Source organism: Diospyros lotus, chromosome 4 (genome assembly GCF_014633365.1).
Source record: "Diospyros lotus cultivar Yz01 chromosome 4, ASM1463336v1, whole genome shotgun sequence".
NCBI classification, from domain to species: Eukaryota; Viridiplantae; Streptophyta; class Magnoliopsida; order Ericales; family Ebenaceae; genus Diospyros; species Diospyros lotus.
The window spans coordinates 29,817,312-29,836,211 of NC_068341.1; the positions used below are offsets into that span (position 1 = coordinate 29,817,312).

The 18,900-nt window shown below is 38.4% G+C and overlaps 1 pseudogene; it reads left to right on the plus strand.

Annotated features, from left to right (window-relative positions):
• Positions 1 to 18,900, plus strand: part of LOC127799764 (uncharacterized) — an 87,937-nt pseudogene that overhangs the window by 65,322 nt on the left and 3,715 nt on the right.

Here is an 18,900-nt window from a genome sequence, read left to right on the forward strand (position 1 = left end):
TCAACTAAACAAGAGCTCCAACAGAAGGTGATGCCACCACCGGTAAGGCCATATGTCCCTCCAATTCCATTCCCTCAAAGGTTGTGCAACCACAAGTTAGATAAACAATTTGAGAAGTTTTTAGAGGTATTCAAGAAACTTCATATTAATATACCATTTGTGGAAGCCTTAGCCCAAATGCCTATCTATGCAAAGTTCATGAAGTAGATCCTTTCGAATAATAGAAGGATGGATAAGAATGAGACTATCATGTTGATGGAGGAGAGTAGTGCCATATTGCAAAATAAGATACCACCAAAATTGAAGGATCCAGGGAGTTTCACTATCCCTTATACCGTTGGTAGTTTATATTTTGAACAACCTTTATGTGATTTGGGTGCTAGTATTAATTTAATACCTCATTCTATTTTCAAGGAACTCAGGATAGGAGAAGCAAAGCCTACAAGGATGCCATTGCAACTGGAAGATAGATCGATGAAACATCCATGTGGAATTATCGAAGACCTCTTAGTGAAAGTGGATAAATTCATATTCCCTCCTGACTTTGTCATTTTGGATATGGGAGAAGATAGGGATGTTCCACTCATATTGGGGTGACCTTTCCTAGCCATGGGATGAGCCCTCATTGATGTGTGGAAGGGATAATTAATGTTAAGGCTGAATGAGGAGCAAATCACTTTCGATGTGTTTAAGGCACTCAAACTACCCAGCTCATCAGATTCGTGCTTCCGAATAGATATTGTGGATAGAGAAGTAGAGGAATTTTTTAAATTAGAGCATCCAGCAGATCCTTGGGAGGCATGCATCATGCACTCACATGATGAAAATTTAGTTCCAGCGACCATTGAAGAGTGTGTGCAGTATTTGTAAGGCTCGGAACCCATGAGAAGAGGGAGACAGTACATGGAATTGGGTATCAGTCCTTCTCAGCCACTCCTTTCAATTTAGCAAGCACCAAAACTTAAGTTAAAGCAACTGCCCTCACATCTTCGTTACGCTTATTTGGGGGAATCCTCTACTCTTCCGATTATCATTGCCAATTCTATCAATAAAGACGAATAGGATAAATTACTTCGGGTGCTTCGGGAATACAAATCGGCTATTGGATGGACTATAGCGGATATCAAAGGCATTAGTCCTTCCCTTTGCATGCACAAGATCCTAATGGAAGAAACTTATAAGCCAGTAGTGCAACATCAATGTCGACTAAACCCTCATCTTCAAGATGTGGTCAGAGCTGAGGTATTGAAATTGCTTGATGCTGGGATTATTTACTCCATATCGAATAGTGCATAGGTTAGTCCTGTTCAGGTTGTGTCGAAAAAAGAAGGAATCATAGTGGAAAAAAATGAACAGAACGAGATTATTCCAGTCCAACCAACTACAGGATGGCGGGTTTGCATAGATTATCGCAAGTTGAATAATGCAACCTGAAAAATCACTTTCCCCTACCATTCATTGATCAATTGTTGGAGCGCCTAGCAAGCAATTCCCACTATTGTTTCCTTGACGACTACTCGGGATACAATCAAATTCCAATAGCCCCGGAAGATCAGGAGAAAACAACATTGACTTGTCCATATGACACATTTTCATACCAAAGGATGCCTTTTAGTTTATGTAATGCACCTGCTACGTTTCAACGCTGCATGATGTCAATTTTTTCAGACATGGTGGAGAGATTTATTGAAGTATTCATGGATGATTTCTCAATTTTTGGTTCATCATTTGATGAGTGTTTAAAGAACTTGACTCATGTTCTAAGGCGCTGTGAAGAAACAAATCTCATGCTTAACTAGGAGAAGTGTCACTTCATGGTCCAAGAAGAAATTATGTTAGGACACCGGATTTTAGTTAGGGGCATAAAGGTCAACAAAGCAAAGATTCAAGTAATTGAGAAACTCCCTCCACCAATGTCAGTCAAGGGCATCAAAAGTTTCTTAGGGCACGCTAGTTTTTATAGAAGATTCATCAAGGATTTCTCCAAGATTACAAAGCCATTGTGCAACTTGTTGGAGAAGGATGCCAAATTTGAGTTCTCGAAGGAATGCCTAAAGTCTTTCAACATGATCAAGGAGAAGTTGATCTCAGCACCTGTGGTTGTGGCACCAGATTGGGACTTTCCATTTGAACTCATGTGTGACACTAGTGATTATGTAGTGGGGGCAGTTTTAGGACAACGGAGGGATAAGATCTTCCATGTTATTTACTATGCTAGTTGGATTCTCAATGATGCTCAGTTGAATTATGCTACTATAGAGAAAGAGTTACTAGCAGTGGTTTTTGCGTTTGAGAAGTTTCGATCTTATCTCATTGGGTCTAAGGTGATTGTCTACACTGATCACGCAGCCTTAAGGTATTTGTTTGCAAAGAAAGATGCGAAACCAAGGCTGATCAAATGGATACTATTGCTTCAAGAGTTTGATCTTGAGATAAGGGATAAGAAAGGATATGAGAATGTGGTGGCCGACCAACTTTCTAGAATGGAAAATTTCAAGCAAACAGCAATTGCAGACACAAATGAAAATTTTCCAGATGAACAACTTTTTATGGTTGAAAGAAAGGCCAATGACATAGAGGCACCTTGGTTTGTTGATTATGTGAATTATCTTACAAGTAATATTATGCCACCAGATTTTAACTACCATCAACGCAAAAAGTTCTTTTCATATCTCAAGTATTACTTTTGGGAGGATCCTATTCTTTACCAACGAGGTGCTGACCAAGTAATTCGAAGGTGTGTCCCGGAAGAAGAAATGGAACTGATCCTAGAGTAATGCCATGCTTCACCATATGGTGGCCATTTTGGGGCAATAAAGACAGTAACGAAGGTTCTTCAATCTGGATTTTATTGGCCTACTCTTTTTAGAGATGCTCAGACATTGGTAAAGAAGTGTGACCAATGCCAACGGACGAGAAACATATCAAGGAAGAAAGAAATGCCTCTTCATGGAATTCTTGAAGTTGAGTTATTTGATGTTTGGGGCATTGATTTCATGAGCCCATTCCCACCCTCATTTGCCAATGTTTATATCTTGGTAGCAGTGGACTACGTCTCCAAGTGGGTCGAGGCTGTTGCATTACCCACTAATGATGGTCGAGCCGTGGTGAGTTTCCTCAAGAAAAATATTTTTACTCGTTTTGGTACTCCTCGGGCCATAATAAGTGATGGGGGAAGCATTTTTGTAACCGGTACTTTGACGCTCTTTTAGCCAAATATGGGGTGAAACACAAGGTTGCTACTCCCTATCACCCCCAAACAAGTAGGCAAGTGGAGATTTCAAATAGAGAGCTGAAGAGGATCTTGGAGCTCACAGTGAATGCATCTCATAAAGATTGGTCGAAAAAACTTGACAATGCGCTATGGGCTTACCGCACTACATTTAAGACGCCTATTGGGATGTCACCATATCGTCTTGTCTTTGGAAAAGCATGTCACTTACTAGTTGAGTTGGAGCATCAAGCCTTTTAGGCAGTGTAAAAGCTAAATTTTGATTTAAAGAAGGCCAATGAAAAAAGGTTGTTGCAGCTAAATGAATTAGATGAATTTCAGTTGGAGGCACATGAAAGTGCCAGGTTATATAAGGAGAGAACTAAAAAATGACATGATAATCACATTCATAGGAAGCAATTTGAGGTGGGGCACAAAGTGTTTCTATTCAACTCACGCCTCAAGTTATTTCAAGGCAAGTTGCACTCAAGGGGGTTTGGGTCGTTCACTGTTGTCAAAGTTTATCCACACGGCGCCGTTGATGTCACTCATGACACCAAGGGTACAATCAAGGTGAATGGACAGCAACTCAAGCCCTATCTAGGGGATAAATATGCCAAGGAAAAGGCATCCACCAAGTTAGGCAATTCGGAATGAGTAGCAGCATAGTCGAGCTAATGACTCTAAACAAACTTTTTTGGGAGGCAACCCAATTTTCTATCCTTTCATCTTTATTTGCTGATGTGTTTCTTTTATTTTCTCTATCTTGCATTTGTTTTAGAGTGTTGGGTACTAGGTTAGAGAGTGCCTTGGTTAGGAGAGTTCATCATTTAGAGCCTAGGCTATAACAATGAAAATTACAAAAAATAATAATAATAATGCTAATAATAATACCAAAACAAAAAAAAAAAAAAAAGTTGGATAGCTCCACTAGCAATGATGAACACTACATGGTATTTTTATGATTCATAGAGTAGTTGATAGTGATGCCCCTCACATTGGTTGAATTACTCATATGTCCATGTAATGACTTCTATTGAGCACGTGTGTTGGGTTACACATTGCATAGGTTGAATACACTTACCTAGATGGCTAGTGGACTCTCCCCTTTGACTTAGTATTGTAACTCACTAAAAAAAAAAAAAAAGAGTTTGGAGAAGGTCAAGCTGTGGTAGTGTCTACTGAGGAATGTGTTGATTCCGTGCATGTTTAAAATTTGTGTGGAATGTGTAGACAAACTAACAGAAACTAAGCAATAACCAAAGGCTAGAAATCTTATCCTCGTATTATTATGTCATGCACACTATATCAATCATCCTATATATGTTATGCACCTCTCTTTGTAGCCTAGTTGAATCGGGTGACTAAGTCCGTAGGGGTGTCTCAACACCTGGTGCCCTAAGGTCATCTGACTTGGGAGTCATCGGTTGAAAGCTCGCTACAAGGTTCTTCTAGAAAGCTTAATGGGGAGAGGCTTTGTTAAAAAAAAAATAAAAAAAAAGGATGATTGTGCTAACACTTATATTGTGAGGGATGAAGAAGACTAGTGGGTTTGACTACAGGTAGGGGTTGGAATGTCAAAACACTCAAAATTAAGGAGAATTTTCACAGACCAAGGTAGCATTATCTCTAGCTAGACCCAACTAGATTTAAAAAAAATAAAAAATAAAAAAATGAAATAAAAAATGAAAAAATAAAAAAAAAATAAAAGAGAAGTAATTGAGAGTAACCATATGATACCTATGGATTGAATAAAAGTATTAAGTTTGGGGGTGGAGTGCAAGTCAAACGAGGGAAAAGAAAACATGACCATTGAAGGGTTGGGTAGTAATAACCTGATGCGTGATAAAGAATCCGACTATGCACACACACACGTCAAGCATGGAATGAGTCCAAAACTATGGTGGAGCATTACTTGATAACTCATTGTGAGTTTTAAAAGATACCAAAATCTGAGACTAATGGGAAGGTATCCAACGTGTGCGTGATTGATAATCTTGTTCGGGACGACCAAGAGGCTAAGTTTGGGGGTGTTTGATCAGTATATTTTGCACTCTTATTTAGTTGTTCAAGATTAGCATTTAAGTATTCAATGAATATAATTGCTACCTATTTTGGGCTTAATATTGTCAATATAGGTACACATCACATGCAAAGCGAGCACGGAATAAAAAGAAATGATTTTGATGCAGGATAGGAGTGGAAATAAAACTTGAAAGCATGGTTAGCTATCAACTTGAAATGAGATGCATAAAGTGGAAGCGGAACAAGAGTTAAAAGTGAAAAGTGAAGAAGAAAGAGGCTAAGGAAGAAATCTAGTGGCCCACAGCGCTATGCATTCCGCTGTAGGACCACTGTAAGAATTAGTTTCTGGAGCTCACGGTCTTACAACTAAATGCATACCGCTATAAGACCACTTTAGGAATTGGTATCTGGAGCTCACGGGTCTACAGCAACAAGCATACCGCGGTAGCTGATCGGGCTATCGAACACCGATAGATTAGATGAATAATGATTCAGATTTGCAATAAGGGTGAAACCCAAAGTCGTCTCCCAACGAACCTCAAACGGATCTGTCAAAACAAGACTAAATGGGGGGGGGGTTTATGAAAAAATAGAAAACAAAATAAACAAGAACACAGTAAACCGAGATGCAACCAGTTGCAACCTTTCCTCCCTACCCGAGTATCATCATCCACCATATAAAGAACCTATTTATCTTTAATCCCCAGATCTAAAGAAAATGCTTGACAATCACCGAAGACTAAATCGAAACAAATATAAAAATCACAGAAGATCTTCTTAATCAATATACAAGTTTCAATTTTTTTAGCACACAGATCTGAAACCGACATGAATAATCGCCCACTAAGTTTATGTTGTTTCTTGCAAACCAATACCCCAATCGAGCCTATTAGTCAAATCTACCCAAGCATCATGCATGCATTCATAAGATCGCATAAAATACATACACACTTGAGAAGAAGCAAAGAAACAAAACCATAAGAGTAAAGATGAAAACAGATATACAAAAACGTCCAAAGATTCAAACCGGATAAGGAGTATGGAATGCAACCGGTTACAAAATCCTTAGCCTTCCATCTTGACAAGAACAGTGGAGAAAAGGAAAATTGGCTACTGTTCACGTGAGAAAAGAATTGTTTTTCCCTAATGGTCTCTTAATGTGCTTAAATAGAGCTTAGGGAGGAAACCCTAGGTTACCAAAACTTCACAGCTGATTTCGAATAAGATAACGTGCATTATGGGCTTTGGCCCCTTCATAAAAATTGTAGATCAGGAAGAGTAGATGAATTTTGGATTTTTAATCACTTGATTTGGATATCGGACGCCCAAATTATGGCCTTTTAAAGATTCAGCGTCTGTGCAGCTCTCCTAATTTAACCCAGCTATCTGGTCCCGACTTTGAAGCGATGTTTGGAGGCCCAAACGAACTCTGATTTGGACAAACCATATCATTACAGAAAGCGTAAGAAGTCCTCTACAATATCTATGAATACATAATTCACGTTCTGGGATTATAACTTGGCCAAAAATTTGAAAGAATCACAGAAGGTCAAATCTGTCAGCACACTTTTTGCTTCTTTGTCTCCAATCTCCTTGTTTCCCTTCTTGCCATCAAAATTCCTTATGACCCAGGAAGCCCAAATCTGTCCAAAATAAAATAAAATAGTGTGAAGCTCAATTCCTGTAAAATAAAATAAAACAAAATCAAGATGAATAAAATGACACAACTGACGTGCAAAAAGACTAAATATGAGGGCTAAATAATATGAAAATATGCGCTCTATCAGTAGCATTCTGAACTTCAATTCAAAATGCGATTTCGGCCCATCTCCGTCCAAATCAATGGGAAACGAGAGTTTTCACTGTGCACGACTTTAATAACCTAAAAAGCACTATATAAAAACTTATTCTTGAGGGATTTGGGGAGTTTTTGGATGAAAGAGAAGCTGACGGAAGATTGAAGACTTCTTGGGTTGTATTTTTATTTTCTTTCTCAATTCTTTGCTATGGATTCCAACTCTTTTCTTTTTCTTTTGATTGCAAGAATTCATTACTAAGTGTTTATAGCTAGGGTGAGTGATGAAACCTCGACTTCTAATGGTTTGATTTAAAGTTATTCGATTTGCTATTTTCTTATCCATTCGGGTTGATTGTTTGTTATGTTCATAATGTCGTTTTGATGCTTGATCACCATTGAAACATATTTGTGATTTGTATTGCTTTCGAGAGATTCAATATGGATTAGACATGGTAGCAAACAACGTAGGGTCCTATAATAGGTAGAGATACCGTTATGCCCTATGAAATCATTTTGTGATGATCTCCTTGATTGAATGCATGTTTATATGTTCAAAGGTTAACAAGAGATAGTTAATCTCATATATATACATAGAATTGAATGATCATCGAGAGAGGCTTTTGGTTGTAATTGGATCATCAATTGTCAACTTAAGATAAGGAATAGTAAGACCCGAGTAATGAATAATTGAATCATAGAAGGTCGACGGTGGATTCACGAACCCTAATGCCTTAGTCTTGTGAGTTTTAAATCAAAAAAATTGTTTTAGTTGCATCTTTTATTAGTGAATTAGTTTTCATTGCAATTGAAGTCATTGTTAATGTGTGTGTTAGGTTAAGGTCAAATTAGTTAGAGTAACGTCAAAAGTTAGTCCTCATGGGTACGATACTCTATTCATCACTATATTACTTGCAGGATAGAATAGGCAGACACTTGTCGCACATGGAGGAGGGGGACCACTTGTTGAAAAGCTATAAAAAAAGTTAAATGACTTTACCGCTTGTGCCACTGCGTTCATTTGAGCATCTGAAGGCTTTTTTGGGGGTGTCATTCAAATGAATGGGAGAAGACATTCGAATAACCGGCTTGATTTGCTTGCATCATTCAAATGAGTGCAAGGCTCATTCAAATGAATTTCCTTTTACTGCTCATTTGCATGTTGATTTTCTTCATCATTCGAATGCAACAATCACCATATTCGAATGAATTTCTGATTTTTGCTCACGATTTTCTTCTATGCATTCGAATGAGCTTGGCTATATCCGAATGGGCTTGTTTTCATCCGAATGACTTGACTTATTCAAATGACCTTGACTTCACTGCTTCATATCTAAATTGCTCTATCCTCATTCGAATAAGCACTCGGTGGTCTTCTCATTCGAATGACTGCAAGGTTCATTTGAATGTCTTTGATTTTCTCGATTCACTGCCTTTCATCCGAATTGGGCTAACCTCATTCGAATGGTCTTCTTATTCGAATGAATGCAGAGTTCATTCGAATGACTTGCCTTGGCTGCTTCTTTTTCTTTTCTTCTTGGATCACTCATCTTCATTTGATTATGCTCGATCATGCCCCAAATGAACTATTTTTTATCATTGATCCATACCCATTGAATCCTACAAACAAGTATTTTATTATATTTTAGTTCATTAAATTGATTATGGATCAATAAAATTATGGCAAAATATTGATATTTTTTATCATCAATCAACCTTTCCAATTCTGCCTTTACTGTGCATCGCTTTCTTCCCCAAGTCCTTGTTGTTCCGCTGCACCAAACTTCTCCAATTACTTCCTTGCCAAATCCCACATATCATTATTATATATACATGCATATGCATATGGCTACCCTACTTCACACATCAACCCCATTATATTTAGTATAATAATATATAATATATATATACATAATATATATAATATGTAATATATGATATAATAAAATATAATATTTATTTTTTATTTATATTATAATATTAATTTTGAAATTAAATTTATAATATTTTTTTTCTTTTTTCCTCACCCAAACACCAATTAGTATTCCTGTAAAATAACAAAAAGTACTAAAAATTAAATGTATGTAAAGAAAACTCAAAATACTAGACAATTATAGGTAAAACACATATAAAATACAAAAAATACTACTCAATTATGACCAATAAATATGTGAATAAATTCTCACATTAGCTACATAGCTATGGACTTGGAAAGTCACACGCACATTGAGTGTTGTGCTGATTAGTGATCCTTTATTGCAAGCATGTTCCACTTCATTAAAGTGTTAATGATACTGGTTACGGTTATTCAGTTAGATCCAATTATATGGGAGATCGCTAAATGTTAGCGGGGCACACCATTAATTGTTGACAGGGCCTTGGTTTACTAAGTGGTAGTGAAAAGGTTATTATTAGATAATAATGGGCCAAAGTGCAAGATCTAAAAGCTATAGGCATAATTGTCGATCATTGGACAAAGAGCTGTCAACTGATTGAAAACGATCAACTGTTTCTTGTATGCTGTTGACAGTTCCTGCCAGGCTTAGCTTCCCAAGCCACTCACTATATATCAAGTGGGACTTAGTGGAGCCCTTGTGGATTCTGGAAGCTTGAAAATTTTTTAGAGAAATCTAGAAGCTCTCGATAGCTTCTTCCTCCTCCTTCTTCCTTCTTCCTTCTTATTCTTGCTTCTTCTTGTTCCTCCTCCATAGCCACAAGCTTGAAGTTGGGTTCTTGCTCCTTTCCTTCTTGGTAGCTTGCTCTCTCTTCTTGGAATCAAGTTGTTGGACAGCAAGATATCTTCCCGTGGAACTGCTCCAGCTTCGGGTCACCTTCACCAAGAAGGCCCTAGTTGTACTCTAGTGAAGGGGTCAATGGTAGCTCAGACGTGGATGGACTAGGACCTCTACGTTTGTGGAGGCAGGCTAGTCACCTGGTTTGCAGGCTCAAGGGAGCTTCTTTGAAGCAACCTGGAGTTGGCTTCGTGGACAACCGGAAGCAACAAAAGCTTTCTCAAATGTATTTCTAAAACCTTCTATGCATGGTTTTTTGTTTTCTACATATGAATGCTTTACCGAGTCTTGCGAGGGGTGTTGTTTTCACTTCCGTTGTGCATGTGGTTTTTCAAATCTTTTAAGATCCCTTACCCCTTGCATTATCCAGCAAGAGTTGGTTTTTCAGGCCTCACACTTTCAGCTGAAGCCTCCTTTTTCTCAATCCTTTAATCAGGCTCCCAATCTCTATGGACCTCGGCAGTCTTCTCATCTTTCTCAAGGGACTCTACTTTGTCTGTTCCCAAGACAAATAAATTTAATTGTTGTAGTTTGGCAACCTCACCCATTAAGGGTCAATGAATCATCTCTAGATCACTCACAACCTTCATATGCTTCATGACTTACCCAATCACCACCGAGTTCACCCTCTTTACTAGATCCTTTCATAACGGAGTCAAAGTATGCGAATCCACATACAAGATACTATGGTGACCACAAGTTAAATGATGACTTTATACAGCTGCCACCAGGGTTTCCATAGATATACTTGTAAACCTTATGGAATCCCATGCCGGGTCATGTCCAGTGAACTTTTTCTCAAATAAGCTCCAATACATTTGCCTTGGATCCCATACCACCAGCCTTGTAAGATTGGTTGTTATCTTCCTTAAGATATAGGCAACATGTATACCAATCTCACATGCATCATTAACATTCTTTCTCAATGATACCTTGACCAAGGACTATGTTTTAAGGTTCTAACCTTTTGGTGTATGTGTTGAGTGTTTTTACACTTAAACTCACACGTTAACCACTCTCCACACATGTTAGTCCTCGAGACTTCATCCTTAGGTATTTATATACAAATAAGTACAAAGGATGAATTGTGCTTAATTTATTTTATCATTGCAACAATCATTGTGTATTTGTCACCAAACCACCACACTTGGTTCCTGAAGCGTACATTGGCTTAAGTCTTAGTGTATTATTTATGAGCTCACCACACTTGGCTCATAGGCTATATATGTAATACCCCATATTTCTGTTAGGTTGTCACGTAATTTAGATGAGTTTAAAATACCAAAAAATTAGTTTGATAATAAAATAAAACATCGAATCAACGGCACGGAGTACCTCAAAACTTATATGTCTAAAGATAAGGGTATAACATCGACAAAGGCCTCGATTCGGGATTTATGACGCTGAAAAAAATCAAATCCAAGACAGTTTTCGATACAACTAAGTAATAGCCTAAAAGATTGATCGGTGCTATCGAACAACGATAGATTAGATGAAATATAGATTCGGATTTGCAATAAGGGTGCAACCCAAAGTCGTCTCCCAACGAACCTCAAACGGATCTGTCAAAACAAGACTAAACGAGGGGGGTTGTGATGAAAACTGAAATATAAACGTTCAAGAATGAAACAACGATGAAGTAAAACGTAACCCGCTACAAACCATACCTCCTTACCACGGTAATCCTCGTCTCATTTATGAAAACAATCTGTTTTGGTTTGATTTTCTTTTGATTTGAAAAACTCTTCTACAACCGTAAAAGATGAAATCCAATCGAGCAATCGCTCATATAAATATACCGTTTCTTTCTAATCAAAGCCTCAATCGAGTACGTCAATTAAAACCATCCAAATATCATGCATTCATTCACACAATCGCATAAAAGAAACATACATAAACTTAGAGAAGGAAAGAAACAGAATCATCAATTAAAACATGAAAATCGAGTTCCAAATCGGATTCAACAATATGACCGAGACTCAAACCGGGCAAGGGGTACGAGAATGTAACAAATCAAAAACGAATTAGCCTTCCATCTTCTTGGCTGAAATCGTGAGAATTCCCCCAAAATCGGCCACATAATGTGCTTAAATAGAGCTTAGGGAGGAAACCCTAGGTTACCGCAACTTCACAGCCGATTTCGAATAGAATAAATTGCGTTCTGGGCTTCGGCCCCTTCATCAAAATTGTATATCAGGAAGAGTAGATGAATTTGGGATTTTAAATCACTTGATTTGGATATCGTACGCCCAAGTTATGGCCTTTTAAAGATTCAGCATCTGTGCAGCTTTCCTAATTTGACCCAACTTTCTGGTCGCGACTTTGAAGCGGTGTTTGGAGGCCCAAACGAACTTGGATTTGGACAAACCATACCATTACAGAAATCCCAAGAAGTCCTCTACAATATCTATGAAGACATAATTCACGTTCTGGGATTTTAACTTGGCCAAAAACTTGAAAGAAGCATAGAAGGTCAAATTTGTCAACACACTTTTGCTTCTTTGTCTCCAATCTCCTTGTTTCCCTTCTTGCCATCAAAATTCCTCATGACCTAGGAAGCCCTAATCTGTTCAAAATAAGAAAAAATAGTGTGAAGCCCAATTCCTATAAAATAAAATGAAACAAAATCAAGATGAATAAAATGACACAACTAACGTGCAAAAAGACTAAATATGAGGGCTAAATAATATGAAAATATGCGCTCTATCAGATTCCCCCACACTTAGACTTTTGCACTCTGGCCAGCGGCTGTCGAACCACTCCAGAATTAGATATCTCTTCTCTAGTTTGCAGCAAAGTGCACCCTAGGTCGTCTCTCACAAGGAGCCTCACCTTCTTCTACCAACAAGGAGAACCAATATAAACAACAGTTTGTTTAGGGGGGGGTTTGACAGAAAACTAAGTAACAAAACAGAAACAAAATGATAGATGAAAATCAGTAAATGAAATGCAACCGGTTGTGTATTTGTCCCCTATGTGAAATCTTCCTTGTCCAACCTATAAATCTTGGCTTGTTAGATGTTTTAATCTCTGGATATCAAACTTAAAGCATCCCCAACAACTGTCCAAGGATTAGAATGATTGGAATAACAAAATGAATACAGAAATCTCTTATAAACAAAATGCAACCATTCACTCTCTATTCAACCTATCCGGAGCTATGCAAGAACAACCATTCAAGAACATTATATTCACTTCCGAGATGTTATACCAACCGGCTACAACATTCTGCTCTCTTAAGCATTTAACAGAAAATGAATCCATGCAAATTCACACAAACCTGCCATGAACTCCATGCATTCACAAATCTGCTCAAACTAAACCAAATGGAAATGAATAAGAAACAAACAACAAACCAGGTTTTTGTAGCTCATCCGGGACTCGGATTCCACATGGGTTCAAGATACACAACCAGTTACAATAGCTCTAGCCTTTCATTACAGCAAGGAAGACAAAATGGAGACAAAAAAATGAAGAAAAACAGAAAATGCTAACAACAATAAAAACGGCCAGAATCTCTTCTCCTTCTCTCCTCCCTCCACTCCAATCCCCCAGAAATAAGTGCTAAGAGGCCTTAAATACATGGCTAAGAAAGGAAGAGCTAAGAAGGCTAGGATTGGGCCTAGCCCAAAAGAAAAGCAAAGAAATAAGTCAGCCCAAAATAGCAAAATTGAGCAGCCCAAATCTGCTCCTTGAAAGTGAGCCCAAGCTCCTTTAGATGAGTCCCACAATTGCCCAAAGCCGGCCTACCCTCATGAAGTCTGAAATGAGCTACTTCAAGTCTTTTCCAGCTGCTTCTCTAGCCCATCCAATATTCCCTAAAGCTAAGCAAGCTTGGATCCATAGAAGTAAGATAGAAAATAGTGTAAGGATGATTTGAAGTATAATAAAATAGAAACAATGAAAGATCAGCAAAAATTACTTCAAATGGCGTAATAATACTAAGGTGAAATGCCAAAATATAGCATAAATATGCATGCTATCACACTCTTGGGCAAAACACTAGACCCTAACACTCAATAACAAAAAGATGTGGAATGGTGCAAAGTTACATGCGAGGCAAGTCTTCAAGAATTCAGCATTCGAATATCATCTCTCCTAAACTTCCAAGAAAACAAGTAGTATGGCAATTCATTCAATAGGACAAATCAAAAGAAGCAGTCTCTCACAGGACAAGTGTATGCTCTCAAATCTCTCAAGAGGTGGTGGTAACTATTTCGCTCAAATTCACCCAATCACAATTCCACTACCATAAGCTTGTTTATCTTCTCAATCTCCACTATCCATGTCACATGCATACCACAAATCAAAAAGAACTTTATTCAAGGGTACTAATGTGGGGAAGAAAGAAATGGAAAGATAACAATAAAGGAAAACATGCCTTAGGTTGAGAAAATACTTCATGCAACTCCAAGATCAAGAGATAGAATTTCCAAGCATAGACATTATGAAAAACTTTGCATCTTTATTTGGTTGAGTGCGTTTTACGCTCCGTCTCAACTTTGCTTTCTTCTTTTTCTCATCAATTTTTGTTTTTTTTAAGCAAAGAAACAAAGAGGTGAGTGCGTTTTACGCTTCTTCTCACCATTTTATCCTTTTGCTTGCTTTTCTTTTTCTCCTTTTTTTTTTTTTTCGTAGATGCAAATGGCCTTTGGCCTTATAACTTGCTTGATAAATTCAATCTCTCTCTCTAGAATGCATTTAATGTCTTTTTCCTAAGATTGGAAGGCTCAAAAGGGAAAAGAAAAAAAAAATATGATGGGTAAAAAGAATGGCTCAAAGGGGCAAGCAAAGGGAAAACAATGGTTTTTTTTTTTTTTTTTGGATTCAATTGGGTTAACCAAATGGCCGATTGGGTTTGAAAGAAAATAATGCCTTAATCATATTTGGGTCGTGCATGAACAAATATAGCCTCAACCAAGAATCAAAACAAGTTCTAAAGTGGAGATCATGACAGGTGAATGCACACACAAGAAAGACAATAGGCTCAAAATCCTCACGGTTGTAGACTACCCAATCAATCTATCAAATCAAACTCATTGCCAAGTCACTTGAAATCAAGGAAGATAAGATTGAAGTTCTAATCATGCTAGGTTCTTTTAGACTTAATTGCTTAACTTGCATTTCCATGCAAAACAGACTCAACTAGACCCAAAGAAAAAGAAATATGAAAAGATAAAGAAAATGCTGCTAAAATAAGAAATTGCTGCCCCCCCCCCCCCCCCACACACACACACACTTAGACTTTACATTGCCCTCAATGTAAACATGCAATTTCAATTAAGAATAGGACAAGTAAGTATAAAAGATTAGGGAGAGAGAAACAGCCTGATGTATCAAATGGAGGTGGCGTTGAGGAGATGCAACTCTTCCACAATGTGCTCCTGAAAGTCCTCATGGAATGATTTAGGCGATGCCCGTTCACTGTGAATTGCTTCGCATTGGACGCATCCTTGATTTCAATTGCACCAAAGGGAAAAACATGAGTAACTATGAAAGGACCAGTCCAACGGGAACGTAACTTACCTGGCATCAACTTAAGACGGGAATTGTATAGCAGAACTTTCTGACCGACTTGAAACTCCTTCCTCATGATCAGCTTATCATGTGCAACCTTTGTTTTCGCCTTGTAGATCCTTGAGTTCTCATATGCTTTCAGTCGAATCTCTTCAAGTTCCTGGAGTTGGAGCTTCCTTTGGGACCCCGCTTGACTGATGTCCATATTGCATTGCTTCACCGCCCAATATGCCTTATGCTCCACTTCCACCGGCAAGTGACAAGCTTTTCCAAAAACCAACCTGTAGGGGGATATGCCAATGGGAGTCTTGAATGTGGTACGGTAAGCCCATAATGCATCCTCCAATCTCTTGGACCAATCTTTCCTATTGGGCTGGACTGTCTTCTCCAAGATGTGCTTGATCTCTCTGTTGGACACTTCAGCTTGCCCATTAGTCTGTGGATGATAAGGAGTCACCACTTTGTGTATAACCCCATACTTACGAAGTAGGGTGTCCATCTTTCTATTGCAAAAGTGGGATCCTTGGTCGCTGATGATGGCCCTGGGCATGCCAAACCTGCAAAAAATATGAGATCTAACAAAATCTGCAACCACAGAAGAATCATTAGTCCCGGTGGCTTTAGCTTCCACCCACTTAGAAACATAATCCACAGCTAACAGAATGTACACATAACCAAATGACACAGGAAATGGACCCATGAAGTCAATGCCCCAAACATCAAAGATTTCACAAAACAATAAGGGTTGTTGAGGCATTTCATTCCTACGTGATATAGTGCCTGTGTGTTGGCAAAGTGTACAATTCTTACAGAACTCATATGAATCCTTAAAGAGTGAAGGCTAATATAATCCAGAATCTAGGACTTTCCTATCTGTACGTTGGGCACCAAAGTGACCACCACATGCAAGTGTGTGACAAAATTTTAAGACAGAAGCAAACTCATGGTTAGGCACACATCTCCTTATGACCTGGTCACTACACATGCACCACAGATATGGATCATCCCACACATAGTACCTAGCCTGACTCTTAAATTTATTTAGTTGTTCTTTCTTAAGATATGCAGGTAATTCAGAAGCAACTAAATAGTTTACCAAATCAGCATACCAAGGCTCAGCACCATGAATGTGGTAGAGTAACTCATTTGGAAAATCATCTCTGATGGGTTGGGAGTCCATGACTGTGGAATCTGAAGAAGGGATGCGACTGAGGTGATCGGCTACCAAGTTCTCTACTCCACTTCTATCCTTGATCTCAATGTCAAATTCTTGGAGCAAAAGCATCCACCTTATCAAACGAGGTTTGGCATCAGGCTTCTTCAAGAGGTACCTAAGAGCTGCATGGTCAGAAAAGACAATAACTTTAGAACCAAGTAAATAGGATCTAAATTTATCCAATGCAAAAATAATAGACAAGAGCTCTTTTTCCGTAGTGGTATAATTAGCCTGTGCCGCATCCAATGTACGCGAAGCGTAGACTATGACATGGGATTTCTTCTCTACACGCTGGGAAATGACGGCACCCACTGCAAAGTTGGAGGCGTCGCACATCAACTCGAAGGGTAACTCCCAGTCGAGTGGCTATATGATGGGTGGAGAAATCAATCGGCTCTTCAGTTCCTCAAATGCCCACTTGCAGGGCTCATCGAAGTGGAAATTCACATCTTTCTGGAGTAGGTGGGAAAGTGGAAGTGCAACTTTGCTGAAATCCTTGATGAATGATTGATGTAAAAAAAATGCAATATTTGTTATGTTTTTATTACCTCCTAACCCATTTGATCGACTTAAAATCTCCAGAATTGCTTGTTGCAGCCCAAAAGAAGGAAAAGAGATGAAAGAATGACTCATACTCTCTAAAAGCATGATTGAAAGAGGAATAAAAAGTCAAGAAATAAAAGTGTCCTAATGAAAGCCAAAGCCATTCGAATAAGTCTTCAAAGGTATTCAAATATGGAGCAAAACAGAAGAGAGCTGCTCAAACATTCGAATAAATCATTCAGACATTCGAATATGCAAGATATCGGGTATGTATTCAGATGAGCTTGGCCTAATTCGAATAAGAAGTAACAAAAATCAAGATCTCCAGATTGTGCATATTCGAATGAAATCCAAGTCATTCGAATGAGCCGAGCATGAGGAGAAATTCGGATGAGCATATCGTTTGGAAGCAGTGAAGACATATTCGAATGAGATCCAAGTCATTTGAATGAGCCGAGCATAAGAAGAAATTCGGATGAGCACATCGTTTGGAAGCAGTGAAGACATATTCGAATGAAATCCAAGTCATTCGAATGAAGTTGAAGAAGAAAGGAAATCTATTCGAATGAAGGCTGAGTAATTCGAATGAGAAGCAACCCAAGGAACGCCATATTCGAATGCTCTCCAGTTCATCCGAATGCAATGAAGAAGTCAAGAGAAAAATTAGAAATTCATTCGAATGAAAGTACTGTTGCATTCGAATGACCGAGAAAATCGCCGTGTAAGGAACAGTAAAGCATGAAATTCATTCGAATGGGACTAAAATTCATTCGAATGAGTCGATCAGCCAAAAGAAACTCAGCAAGTATTCGAATGTCTCTGCTAGTCATTCGAATGAACAGCCGAACAAAAATTCTGACATGCGCAAATACACGAGCAATTATTTTGTCAAAACATTATTTATACACTGATTTATGATAGCTTCTTACCATAGAGTCTCCATGTCATGTATGGAGGTTGCTTGAACAAAGAGTTATCATCATCTCAGTAGTACATTTAATGGTTGAAAACCCAAGCTATTTGAGCTGCTAGTTACATCACAGAAAGCTATATGGTGAATCAGTTGGGTTTGGCACCAGATTTGTCTTGACCCAAGATCTCTCCATTTCCAGATTACAGTTATATCACATTTAGTTTGATCTCATTTCATTATTCCGTTAATCAAAAGAACTGGTGTGGTTATCTCCTTCCATGAGTAATCTCCCTGTGAGTCGACCCGGTCTTGCCCGAAAAAATTACATATAAATTTTCTGCTACAATCACACTCGTGCACTGGCGAGTCTAAACGCCTCATCCTATCTGTGAACATAATTAGTTGCTAAATCAGCTGAATTAGTGAAAGAAAAATACAAAAAGTGACAAATGCAGGGTGAGTGATGCAGCAAATTTTGGCGCCGTTGCCGGGGAGATTAAGGTAAGCCAAATAATCATCCCTAGTCCTTTTTCTTTTTACTTCTGTTCTTTAATTTCTCTTCTCTGTCTGTTTGGTCTGGTGTATGAGACTTAGATCCGGTAGAGTGGTTGAACAAGTGTTACATTCAGAAAGTACTCCATCTGATTTTGAGTTTTCATTGCCACACTCATTTATGGCTCAACCAAACAACATGTCCGAACATGGGAGTGACCATGGCGATCCTAATCCTGTTGATCAGGAATTGATTAGACCTCTTAGAGAGTACCTTCACCCTCCAAGGCAGACAACACCCTCGTGTATCATCCTTCCCATAAATCACCATAGGTTCAATTTTAAACCTGGCACAATCCAATTGTTGCCTACATTTCATGGTATGGATTCTGAAAA